The following is a 12289-nucleotide window of genomic DNA, read 5'->3' on the forward strand; positions in this document are numbered from 1 at the left end:
GAGTCGTTTTATAAACAGTGGTCCTTCCTGTTACCATCAAACTGAAGTTTAACTTCTATGTCATTTATGTTAACTAAAATTAATGTTTTTACTTTGACTGTCACAGATTCCAGTATTTGAACTTAATTCAGAGACTAAAACGTCCAGGAAACAAGTTTCTGTTGCTCTGCAACATCTGCAGCCAGACAGATGTTGATGGAGGTTACTGAGTGAAACGAGAAGATATTAAAAAAACGCATCATTAGAACAGGTACCAGAGTCTCACACTGTGAACCGTGGCGAGGTTTAAATGAGCCCATGAGGGGGTTCAGTCCTGGTCCTGGAGGGTCTCAGTCCAGGAGGATCTCTGGTCCTGGAGGGTCTCTGGTCCTGGAGGGTCTCTGGTCCTGGAGGGTCTCTGGTCCTGGAGGGTCTCTGGTCCTGGAGGGTCCCTCTTCCTCTGAGTGATTCCTGTCATGGTCCTCCTCCTGTCCCGTCTCCGGTTCCTCTGTGACGATCTCTGGTTCTCTGAGTTCTTCATCAGAAGGAAATGTGGAACTGAGGAGTCCAGAAAATGAAGATGGGGGGGGGGGGGGGGGGGGGGGGGGGGGGGGGGGATTAGGGTGTGGATCAGGTCCTGGGGGGTTATGGTGTGGATCAGGTTCTGGGGGGGTTATGGTGTGGATCAGGTCCTGGGGGGTTATGGTGTGGATCAGGTTCTGGGGGGGGTTATGGTGTGGATCAGGTCCTGGGGGGTTATGGTATGGATCAGGTCCTGGGGGGTTATGGTGTGGATCAGGTTCTGGGGGGTTATGGTGTGGATCAGGTCCTGGGGGGTTATGGTGTGGATCAGGTTCTGGGGGGGTTATGGTGTGGATCAGGTCCTGGGGGATTAGGGTGTGGATCAGGTCCTGGGGGTCGGGACTCATCCTGCCACACCGGGCACTGGGCCTGCAGCTGAAGCGGACTGTAAAGGTTCAGTGGATCCGCTTCACTCGGACTGTTTCTGATCCGATCGGTGGAATTTCTGTCCACTGCTGGACGCTGAGGACCCAGACAGCCAGAGATCAGACCCTGAACGTTCCCCGAGAGACTTTCAGACCACTGATATGTTGTCCGTTTGGGGGGACGAAGTCCAGTCCGGGGTCCTGCTGTACGTGGAAGACAAGCGCGTTTAAGAGGACTGTCTTCAGCCCCCGTGTAACCCGGGCCGGTGGAAGTCCTCAGCTCCAGCGCCTGGACTGCGTCAGTCTCCTTCAGCGCTCAGATTCTGTCAGCGGTGAGAGGAGAGAGGACTTCAAATGCTGCCTCCATTTGAAGCCTGCCTCTCTGTGGCTCTGCCCCCCCACTGTGATGAGTCTGCCCCCCCGCTGTGATGACGCTCAGTCCGTCCCCTCAGATCCACCACTTCTCCCCCAGAGACGCTCGGGTCCCGCAGAGAGCCCCGGGTCCCGGTCTTCACTGCGTCCAGTCGGTGTGAGTGTTGACGGCGTCGTCACGGAGACAGACGTGGACATCTGTCTGCTGCAGGCGGACACATTCTGAGGGTCCCCAGTCCGAGTCCCCACATCTCCTCTCCTGCAATCCACTCACAGGCTCCGTTTACGTTTTCACCTCCGTTTCCATGGAAACTGCAGTCGCAGCAACGCTGACGATGACGCGGTTCACAGAGTGTGGCTGATTTGTGTGATTTTTCTTCGTTCAGTTTTAGATTTTTCTGAAACAACGTGAACAGCAGACGAGCATTCCCTCGATCTCAGACGAAGACATCATCCAGACGTCGTTCAGTTTGTTCGTTTCCCCGTCAGATATTGTCCTCCCTCCTCATCTCATCATTTCACAGTGTTCGTCGACCCACAAAGCTCACAGAGGGTCACCAGACGTTTTCTAAACGCTCTTCTTCCCTTTCAGCACATCTGTCTCCATCGTTTGCGTCTTCCAGTGTCCAACTCCTGCTCTCACTCTTTCATTTCAGTCGGTTCGTCTCTTTGTTTGAAACACATAAACAACCGCTCACTTTTACAGGATACAGTCCCAGAAGGAGGAAGCTTCATTACGTGATCAGAAAACCAAAACCAGAACTTCTGAGTCCCCGAGGAGAAATCCTGTAGTTCACGGGCGGATCACACTCATGTAGTCGTTTGTTCAGTTTTACACGGAAACTGTGAATCCGAGCAGAAGAAGACGTTACAGCTGCACCTTCTCCTCCCCGCCTTGTGTTTTGTGTTTTCTTCCGTCGCGCAGACTGTGATCCCTGTGATCTGGTGTCGAGATATTTCCAGCGCGGCCACGGCGAAGCCTGACGGCAGGAAGATCTTTGACTGTGTGAAGCAGCAGCAGTAAGTGTCAGACTTCGGTGTCAGCCCTTCCAAATCAAAGACCGGCTCGTTTTCAGAGGCTGGCGAGCCGGGGGGGCCGGGTAACGGCTGGGCCCTGACAGCCGCAGACCTCCGTAGACCACAATGCAGCGCTTCATGCTGCTGCTGAGAGTCTTCTTCACGCTCCTGCCGCCATGCGAGCGTCGCGGTGAGCCGGAGCTCCGGAAATAGAAGGAGCTCGCAGATCGTCACTGTCAGCCCGGCCGAGCTCCGGGAATCGTCCCGCTCCGTGATCAACGCTCGCTCTGAGCCGCAGGACGGGTTGTTTGTGGTGTGATGCAATGTTCCTGCCACCTTCAACAAAACTCTCCTTTTAAATCACAAAACTAGAGATCTCTGCCAGGAGCTTTCACCGGAACATTTTCTTATTCTGGTTCCAGAGGTGAGTTTGCACAGAAACTGAGCCAAACCAAACACGTTGGAGGGAAAAGTTTGTTTTCCAACAGAACTTTTTTAGGACTGTTTGTGTCGATACTAGAGAGCGGAGTGGCACGGTGGAGCAGTGGTTCACGCCGGAGAAAGCTCAAAAATGATGTGTATCAGAGAAAGAGGAAGTCCTCCCGCCTCTTCAGCCTGCTAGTGGCTAACAGCTAGCAGCTAGCCACAAGGAACTGCGATATGAAGTCCGAGACCCGGGTTTGAAGGGGACCGGAGTTCACCTGTTTGATCCGGATCACAGTTCAGGGGAGCTTTAGAACAAGACCAAAGGAAGAGGAATTCAACAGGAAGTCCCTGAAGTGGACTCTGGTCCGGATCAAGCAGGATTGCTGTGAAAGCATCGTTAGTCGTTACTGTTTCCTCCAATCAGTGGAACTGACCTCTATCTGAGGAAACTTAAACTATCTTTTACATTTAGAAACCTTTGTGATATACCATCAGTTTGCTGGACTTGATATTTCACCAAAACAAATCAATATAAACATCAATAACTTCAGTAATAGGACAGAACGCCTCATGGCAGCATTTCCGTACGCTCATAGAGCTTTGCTTCATGTTCTGAAGAGAGAACATTAAATCTCACACACACTTCATGAATTAAGTTTGAATAAATGCTCCAGAAAGTTCCGTCACTCTCCTCCAACTTTCAATCGGAGCGAGCCGTGATGTGATTTGTGCGGCTGTGAGACAATGAGGGGATGGGGCCTCGTCGGGAGCCTTTAAACGCCGCCGTCTCTCCGTGTGTCCTCCCACGCCTCCCTTTGCATAATTCCAGCGTGCGTCTCTGCCTCTCCTCTGCAGTCTGAGCAGCCTCCCGGCGTCCTGCTGCTCCTCCAGATACGGCCATTGTTCCTCAAACCGGGGCAATATCGGCCTGGTTTCCTGTGGTTTGGGCTCCTGTACGAGCCTCTGCTAGGTAAAGCGGAAGCGTCTGTGGATCTCTGAGGGTTTTCTCATTTCAGACCGTTTAAGATGGAAAAACTCAACACTGACTGCAGGTCAGCAGACAGCAAACAAACCGCCATGAAAATATATTGACTGGTTTTCGTTCCCGTGACTCTGAAAGCGTGATTCAAGGTCGATCTGAGGCTGGCTGCAGTTTTAAGCCGTCAGCTGCTGTCGTCGCATCCTGACTCCCGTCCAGACTCACTCAGGTTCAGGGTCTTTCAGCGCGCCTGTCTGCGGGCGCCGCCAACGCCGGCGTGACTGCGTGGGAGTCTGTTTGGCTCCTGAAGTCCAAAAGTCGTCGCTCGCCCAGACTGCCTCTGGTGGTGTGCACCAAGAGACGGCCATCGATTAGCCGCCACTCTGAAAAAGTCTGGGAGCCGCTCAGTGTGTTAGTCTTTAGCAGTGCACTGTGTTAGCTGTTAGCTGCTCAGTGTGTTAGTCTTTAGCAGTGCACTGTGTTAGCTGCTAGTCTTTTACTGTGTTAGCTGTTAGCTGTGTTAGCAGGTCATTGTGTTAGCTGCTCACTGTTTTAGCTTCACTGTTAGTCTTTAGCCGTGCACTGTGTTAGCTGCTAGTCTTTTACTGTGTTAGCTGTTAGCTGTGTTAGCAGGTCATTGTGTTAGCTGCTCACTGTTTTAGCTTCACTGTTAGTCTTTAGCCGTGCACTGTGTTAGCTGTTAGTTTTTTACTGTGTTAGCAGTTAACTGTGCTAGGGGATAGCTGTTCACTGTGTTAGCGGTTAGCTGTTCTCTGTGTTAGGAGTTAGCTGGGTTAGTTGTTAACTGTTCACTGTGTTAGCAGTTAGCTGTTCACTGTCTTTGTTGTTAACTATATTAGTGTTTCACTTTTGTTAGCTGTTAACTGTGCTAGGGGTTAGCTGTTCACTGTGTCAGCAGTTAGCTGTGTCAGCAGTTAGCTGTGCTAGCTGTTCACTGTGTTAGCGGCTAGCTGTTTCAACAGTTAGCTATGTTAGCTGTTAACTTTGTTAGGGGTTAGCTGTGTTAACAGTCAGCTGAGTTAACTGTTTGCGTTAATTCAGTCAGGACATTTCAACTGAAAACACGTCAATTCAGAAAAGTTTCACGTTCACATGTTGACGTTGTGGAAATAGCATGTGGCAGAAATGCTGTAGTTTTATGTTGTTTTGTTTTAGAAAAGTTACATTTCCTCTCTCGTTTCCATGGAGATAGAGTGTCTTCAAAAACTTGCCTTTTCAGCTGCACCATTTTCATGTAAACGGATCCCAAAATGCACCAGTTTGTTCTTCCCATGAAACCTGGGTAAATGGTAAATCCGTGTTCGTGAGCAGAACGGGGAGAGACAGCAGCTCTGCAGCTTTACAACCGTATCAATGACTAATTCAAACTTCAGCAACTGAAGTGGTCAGTGATGAATTCTGTTCCATTAAACACTGGTCAGAACAATAATAATAGTCCACTTCATTTATAAAGTACTTTTCATTTAGAGAGTCTCAAAGTGCTGCAGGCAACAGAAGCAGCACAAACACTTCAAATTAAAACGAGGTCAGTCACAATCAACCTGTTATTCTGGGTCTTTCAGGTCATGCAGATTTTAGATTTTACACAATCTGAATCCAGTTAGATGATGATCATGCTACAGTGTTTTTAGGTTAAAGGCGCTATCCACAATTTTAATTTAACCACGACGAGAAAAATGCTTTTGACATCATGTACTAGCAAGTCCATGCTACATTTCTGTGTAAAAAAAAAAAATCACACATTGATCAGCGTGTTTTGGATATTTGGCCCCGCAAAGCGCTGCCTGAGGATTCAGCGTGACGACCTCTCTGCTCCAGTGGCAGCAGCAGCAGCAGTGGGGGCGGGGCAGGGGCGGAGCCAGGCCGTCTGCAGCGCCTGCACGACACCGGTAAACAGACCAGCATGGAATCTGAAGGAGCAACAAGCTACTGTCTGCATTGAACACATAGTGACAAGGTGACATCTGGTTTACTGAGACGAAGCGGCCATTTATTTGAACAAAAAAGAGTCGAAGTGGCTTCTGCTGTGTTTCTGCGTATGGGATGTGCCTGTAGAGTGGGAGGGTTTTTTCAACGTGAGGAACCAGTCAGAGAGCTCGGGGGCGGAGCCAACATTTCAAACTGAAGTCAGGGCTCAGAATTGTGCAGAATCACGGAGAGCTCCTTTAAAGTAAATCTAAAGTAAGTCTCAACTTCATCAGACTGAGTTCATTTTGGATGCTTCATAAAAACCTAATTTTAGGAGTGAATAGATAATAAACCATTCCATCCTCATGTATTCTGAGTTATTTCCCATGTTTCCATGGTTCTCTGTCTTCAACTGCAGTTTGAATGAATCAGATCTGATGATTATTATGAGAATTTAACGTTTTCTTATTTTCCCTGAAAATGCTTTTTTATGGTTCTCTGTTGACAGACTGAGGCTCTGCTGTGTGGAAAGGATCAAACCTTGATAGTTAACTGTACTGTGACAGCAGTGCAGACACCAAAATAGGCGATGGGTTAAAAATATTACAACTGATCATTAATCTTTGAAAATTGAATTGTGCAGGATTTAATGTGAGTAAATAAAGTGAAGTGTTCTGCTCCTCACTCAGCACATCCTGCTGAGTCCTGTTTGAATTGGACTTGCTACCTGTAAGAAGTGAGCAGTTAAACCCAGCAGCCTAAAAAAATCAGGTCTATTCTGGCCGGCCGCCATCGGGCCGCGCAGCGATCTCCGTGTAATCACATGCAAATGCGCCTCTCAGACGGTGGAAATGTGTTTTTAGCCCTTTGCCTCCTTCACAGCGGGACCGTGGCGCTTTGAAGTTTGGAGCTGAAGTGGCGGCGTGCTCGTGTCACGGAGGAAGCGAGCGTGGGCTCCGGCGTCTCGGCAGCCAACGCGACAACTCGCCACTGCTGGCAAGCATGAGGACGGCGAGGCGTTTCCACCAGCGGCGAGGTGAATCCGAGCACGTTATCGGCCGGAGTCTCATGCTGATGAACCTCCGCCACGTGCACACACACACACACACACACACACGGCCATGCATGAGCACGGTGGGAGCCTCCGGCGGGAGTCTCGCCAGCCTCCGCCGGCACCGAGACGTTTCCTCCAACATGTCCGACCTCATCAGTCAGAGTCTGACCTGCACAGATGACAACTAAAGCCCCGGACAGGAGGGACGCAGCGCACGTTTCAGTGGAGCGCCTGACGGAGTCCGGACGCAGCGCACGTTTCAGTGGAGCGCACGGCAGAGTCCGGACGCAGCGCACGTTTCAGTGGAGCGCCTGACGGAGTCCGGACGCAGCGCACTCGACTCTGAGGAACCAGGGTCGATCGTTCCAAGAAGCTGGGATGGAACATGTTTACCGCTCAGTGTGAGCTTCTTCAGGATTTTACTTTTGTCTTTTAGGACAGAGGTTTTAAAAATGTGCCTTTGACATGTTTTGACCGACTTCCTCTGTCTTCATCAGAACGCCGTCGGTGGAAACATTTTGCAAAATCTTTGACAACCTGCTGCTTCTTGCATCAACATCTACTTCCTGCTTCAGTCGACAGTTCTCGTCACATTTCTGGTGAAGACGTAGCATGGCTGAAGCATTTAAAAGTTGTGCAGTGAAAACTTGGGTTCTCTCTGGTCTGTGTCCTCTGTCCAGTGGCATCGAGAACATTTCAATTCAGGAGACACAAACAGCGCGGAGGCCGGACGGGAACATCAGCCACCATAGCCTTTAAAGCTCAACTTCAGATGATGAAAATGTTTTTATTTTCACATCACATCTAAACAATAATTCCCAAAAGTTCCCAAATTGAAATCAGTTTTAATGAAGCCTTCTGCCGTAGCCCTCAGGCCGATATCTCAGCTGGAATCTCAGTGTTGTGTCAAAGTGTTGGAGAATTCAGATATCGGTCTATTCTTTCAGTCGTCTAATCATACACTCATCTGCAAACTATCTGAAGTTTCTTTCCTCGTCTGTTTTTGACCTGTTTGCTGCATCGCCTCGATTTTAAATACTCTCGTGGTGAAAGCATGATTTTATGTGATAATACTCAAACTGCATGAACTCAGGGAAGGGGAGAAACACTCGATTGGATGTTATTTTCAACATGAACAAACTGCGTCACTCTGTAGTCGTCGGCATAAAAGCTAATGAGCTGTAGATTAGATAATTATATGTAATTTATGCGCTTTACATTCTCTGTCCTAATAAAAACTGCGGCGAAGTAGGACGCCAGCGTCAGTGGAAATGTGCACTTACAGAGGAGAAACTCCCCTCTGACATTTACATCCATTTTTATTTAAAGGGCATTTATTAAAGGACTTGTTCCTGAGGAGTCTGTGAACATACAGTATGAAGAAAGGTAAGATTCAGAGAAAAAAACAAAACAACATGAGAGTACTTTTACTGTATCTGCAGTTTTTCTGTAAATGTCACTATACTGAGATTAATCAAAACCATAGAGAGACTTCCAGTATTTTTGGCCTAAAGATCAAATGAAATTGTTCAAAATGTCACATTAAAAAAAATGAAATTACTTAAGAGCTTAAAGTCTGCCCACAGTAATGTAGAGTCATTCAAATATCAAGCACTGTAGGTTAGCTATTTTTCTTTTTCCTGCAAGTAGATGCATCAACTGTTTTATTTTTCAGCTTTTATGATTTCTACAAAGCAAAGTTGCTATCATATTAGCATTAGCATTAGCCAAGTTGCATCGAGTAGTGGAGGAAGATGCTCCATCATCTGGATGTTAGCTAAATAGTTATCTTCAGCGGGTGTGATGATCAGAACAGAGAGACAGCGGCTCTGCGGCTGTTTAACTTCCACTTTGGAGGCAAACACATAAACTACATGGACTAATTTAGATTACGACTATTTACTCCCAGAGGGTTTGAAAACACAGATCACTGAACAAGGCCGTGTGCTGTGAACTCTTCATGTTACATGAACGTCAAAGACGTGTTCTGCATAATTCATGAGATGTTTGATGTGCAGCAGTGGAAGAATTCTCCCTCTCCACTGAAAAAAGCCTCTGATGCTTCAGCTTTTAAACTGCCGTCAGATGTTTCTGAAAGCTCCTGTCAGCGAGAAGCTGCTGCTGCCAGATGTGATCAGGCTGCTTCACAGGAGGAGAGTCCGATCCCACAAACAGCTGTTTTCACCTGACACCACTGGGCTGAACGCTGCTGTGAGGGCAAAACAACCGACCGATGTCCATCCGAGATAAACTGGATTAAGACCAGTTCTAACTAGTTTAAACCAGTTTGATGTTGATCAGGCTGGTAGTAAACCGGATAAAGACTAGTTGTACCTCCTTTAAAGTGGACCAGACTCTCATGGAGAGTGATTCATTAATAGAGGATCAAACTGCTTCTAAACTGGATTCAATCTGGTTCTACCCTTGACGGAGTTTGCGGGAAGTGGATTAAACTGATCGTGGGGTAAATTAGATCTGGTTTAAAGCAGACTAAAGTCTTTCAAAATGAATCAGATTGCTTCTAAACTGGTTCTTACTTAAAGGTATAGTGGACGATGTTCTTAGCCTATGAATTCTGGGATGTGGATCTCAACTATTGGTCCTCCAACATGTCAGTCACGCTGGAGAAATGCTTGCGTAACGCCGTCAAGCGCACTCGTGCCCGTTATCTGCACATGCGCATTCAGAGTGTTTATGTAGCCGTGAGCTTCGGTTCCAGCCAGGACTTACCGACGGCGAGTCTGACATCATGAAACTGGAACTGTTTCGGAAAACAAGCTTTCTGAGCGAGGCCGATGGCAGAAACTGTAAACAGAGCCGTGCACGCCCGGAGAAGATGAGCTCGCGCTCGCACGCTCCCGACATTGATAGGCGTTTCCTAGGAGAAGCAGGAGAGCCGAGCGGATGGTCTGGCGCATGAGCGTTTTTCAAAAAGCGAGTAACAGACGTTTGGCTTCCACTTTTGAGAAAATCTTCCACTATACCTTTAAATAAAGTTTCCTTCCAATAAAGTTAATTTACCTTGAATGAGGCTGGTTTCTTTACCACATTAGGACAAATTCTATTCCAAACTGAAGTTGTCTAAAGTGGATCAGGGTAGTTCTGGGGGGTTCTGGGGGTTTCTGGGGGCTCAGGGGTCCAGGGAGGTTCCACACCAGTTCTACAGTAAAGTGGAATTTCCAAACAGATCACCTATAAACTGGATTCAAACTTGCCCTGGATCAAACTGGATTATCCTTTCTGGCGGTGGATTAGAACGGTTCCTGAGTAAATCAGACCAGTTTTAAAGTATTGAACTTCTCCAGAGTGAATTAAACTGGCTCTAACTGGATTAAAGTGAACACAAAACAGCTGTTCCTACAGACAAAGATCCACCCAAAAACCATGTCTCCAGACTGCTTTAGGAAACCAAACCAAGTGGAGAACATGCAAACTCCAAACCCCGACAGTCCAGTGTGAGCTGGGTATCTTCCCACTGCGAGGCAGACTGCTAACCACTGCTCCACCTGTCCCTCCACTGGCGTGACGGGGCGTCTCTCACGCCGATTCTCCTGCTGTGGTGATGAACTGCTTCCGGCACTTTTTGGCTCCAGTGAATAATTTCAACAGTCTTTAATATGCAATAGTAAATTCAATCCATTATTGATAGCTAATAACAAACAATGCACACGGCCTGCTTGGTAAATTGACTTTGTTTATGGTGCAAATGGTTTTGAAACACTATGAACATTCATTATACGTCCTCTAATAAATGATTAGGGGAATGAAAGTTGCTCTCCAAACAGCTCTGCATTGGCGCTGTCTTGATTTAAGGCTCTTCTACTCTATGTTCTCCGTTTCGCTCGTCTCATTTGTCTGGAACGAGACGGGTAATCAGCTTTGTGCATGGAAATTGGTGGATAATTCACAATGACCATGCGGCGCAGAGAGCAGCCAGTGTTGCTGCACATTTAATCTTAATATCCTCCTGAATGTGAGGCCTGCTGGGCGAGAGGCTGAGAGCCGAGCTGATCCCACCGAACTCTGCGTCTCGCTGCCGTTCCTCCTTCTGCTGGGCTGAGGGATGGACAGTTGCTCTGGAATAAACCATCATTTTTCCTACTGAGCTCCTATTTGGAAATCTCATGTTCTCATTGTTTGGACTTGAATCTACTTCACAGGTTTCAGGTTTCCTCACCTCATCTGAAAGGCCGTGTAGGCGACGACGTTTCAGGTGGAAACGCAGCGTTTTTATACAGTCGTTTCAGAAAAGTTGCATCATTACACTGTAACATTTAGAAAACTGAAGAAACGCTGAACACGGTGTAGTTTTCACGTTGAGCCACTAGTGGGTGCTGCTGTTTGTTTCAGTGATAAAACCACACACACACTGCAGAGAACACGGAGAACAGTACTCTCTAAAAAATAATGGAGAACTCAGACGTTCATACTGACAGAACACCAAGTCGGATTGTTGTTACGGTGACTGTCAACTCTAGAACTACCAACTCCAGGAGGATCTAAACTGGAACCAGGACCAAGAGGAGCAGGACCAGGAGAATATTTCCAGGCCCAGAGTTTTCGGTGTTGACTCTGGACAGAAGTCGAGTGTTTTCAACAAGTTGCACTTGTTCAGACTAAAGTTGAGCGTCGTCACCGTGTCAGCGGGCTCCAGGGCCGTCTGTGAATGAAGCCTTCGTGACTCTGTCTCTTCAGAATGTGGAACTTAAAGCTTTACATGCCGATAAGTCCAGGATCCTGGACTCCTCAGAGTTCACCGAGTCCTCATTGATACGGTGTGATGGAAACCTGCCGGATCGGAAACTGAACTGATTCATCAAAGAAGCCTTCTGAAGGAAAGAAGTTGGAGGAGAGAGCAAACAGCTGAATCTCCCCCCAGAGGTGATCCGAGCCGTGGCAGCACAGAGGCCCTCGGTGGAAACTCTGCAGGCGTCCAGAAATAACCACCTGATGCTCCATTAGATCAAACCTGCAGAAAGAATGATCTCCGTCTCCCACAGGGTTCTAAGTATAGCCAGGAACAAAAGGCAGCCCAGGAAAATGGATTTTTCTTCTGAGTCACGTTAAAAACAAGCCTTCCGATTCTTACAGGACGAGCGGCAAAAGAAAAGACTGTAATTTGGCATTTTGCTCCTAAAAGTACGACTTCACAGACTCCAGTGAGCAGAGATTCAACTCTAAAGAAGAAAAATACATCTGTGTGAGCCGACACCACCTCACACACCAACCTGGATAATCCCCGATCGGTGGAAGAGTCACGACCGACACGAGTTCAGGCGGTTAAACACGACACTTTGTACAGCTGAGATGTAAATAGATCATTAAACGTTTTTATTTAAAGTACTGAAGCAATGTAAAGGACTTTTTGTTTTATGAATTACTCTGTTATCTGGATGTTACAGGAGGAAGATGCTCTATAACCTGGATCTAATCTGAAGGTACATCAGCTGGTGTTTCTACATGTTCTAAGATGAATGACTGCTCTACTTACGTCTAAAGGAACAGCACACTTTATTTGAATACAAATCTTAAATTCATTCACTTCTCAGTCATTTTCTTCCAGTAATCTCGTGTTTCTTCTCATTT

Source organism: Salarias fasciatus, chromosome 10 (genome assembly GCF_902148845.1).
Source record: "Salarias fasciatus chromosome 10, fSalaFa1.1, whole genome shotgun sequence".
In the NCBI taxonomy this organism is placed as follows: Eukaryota; Metazoa; Chordata; class Actinopteri; order Blenniiformes; family Blenniidae; genus Salarias; species Salarias fasciatus.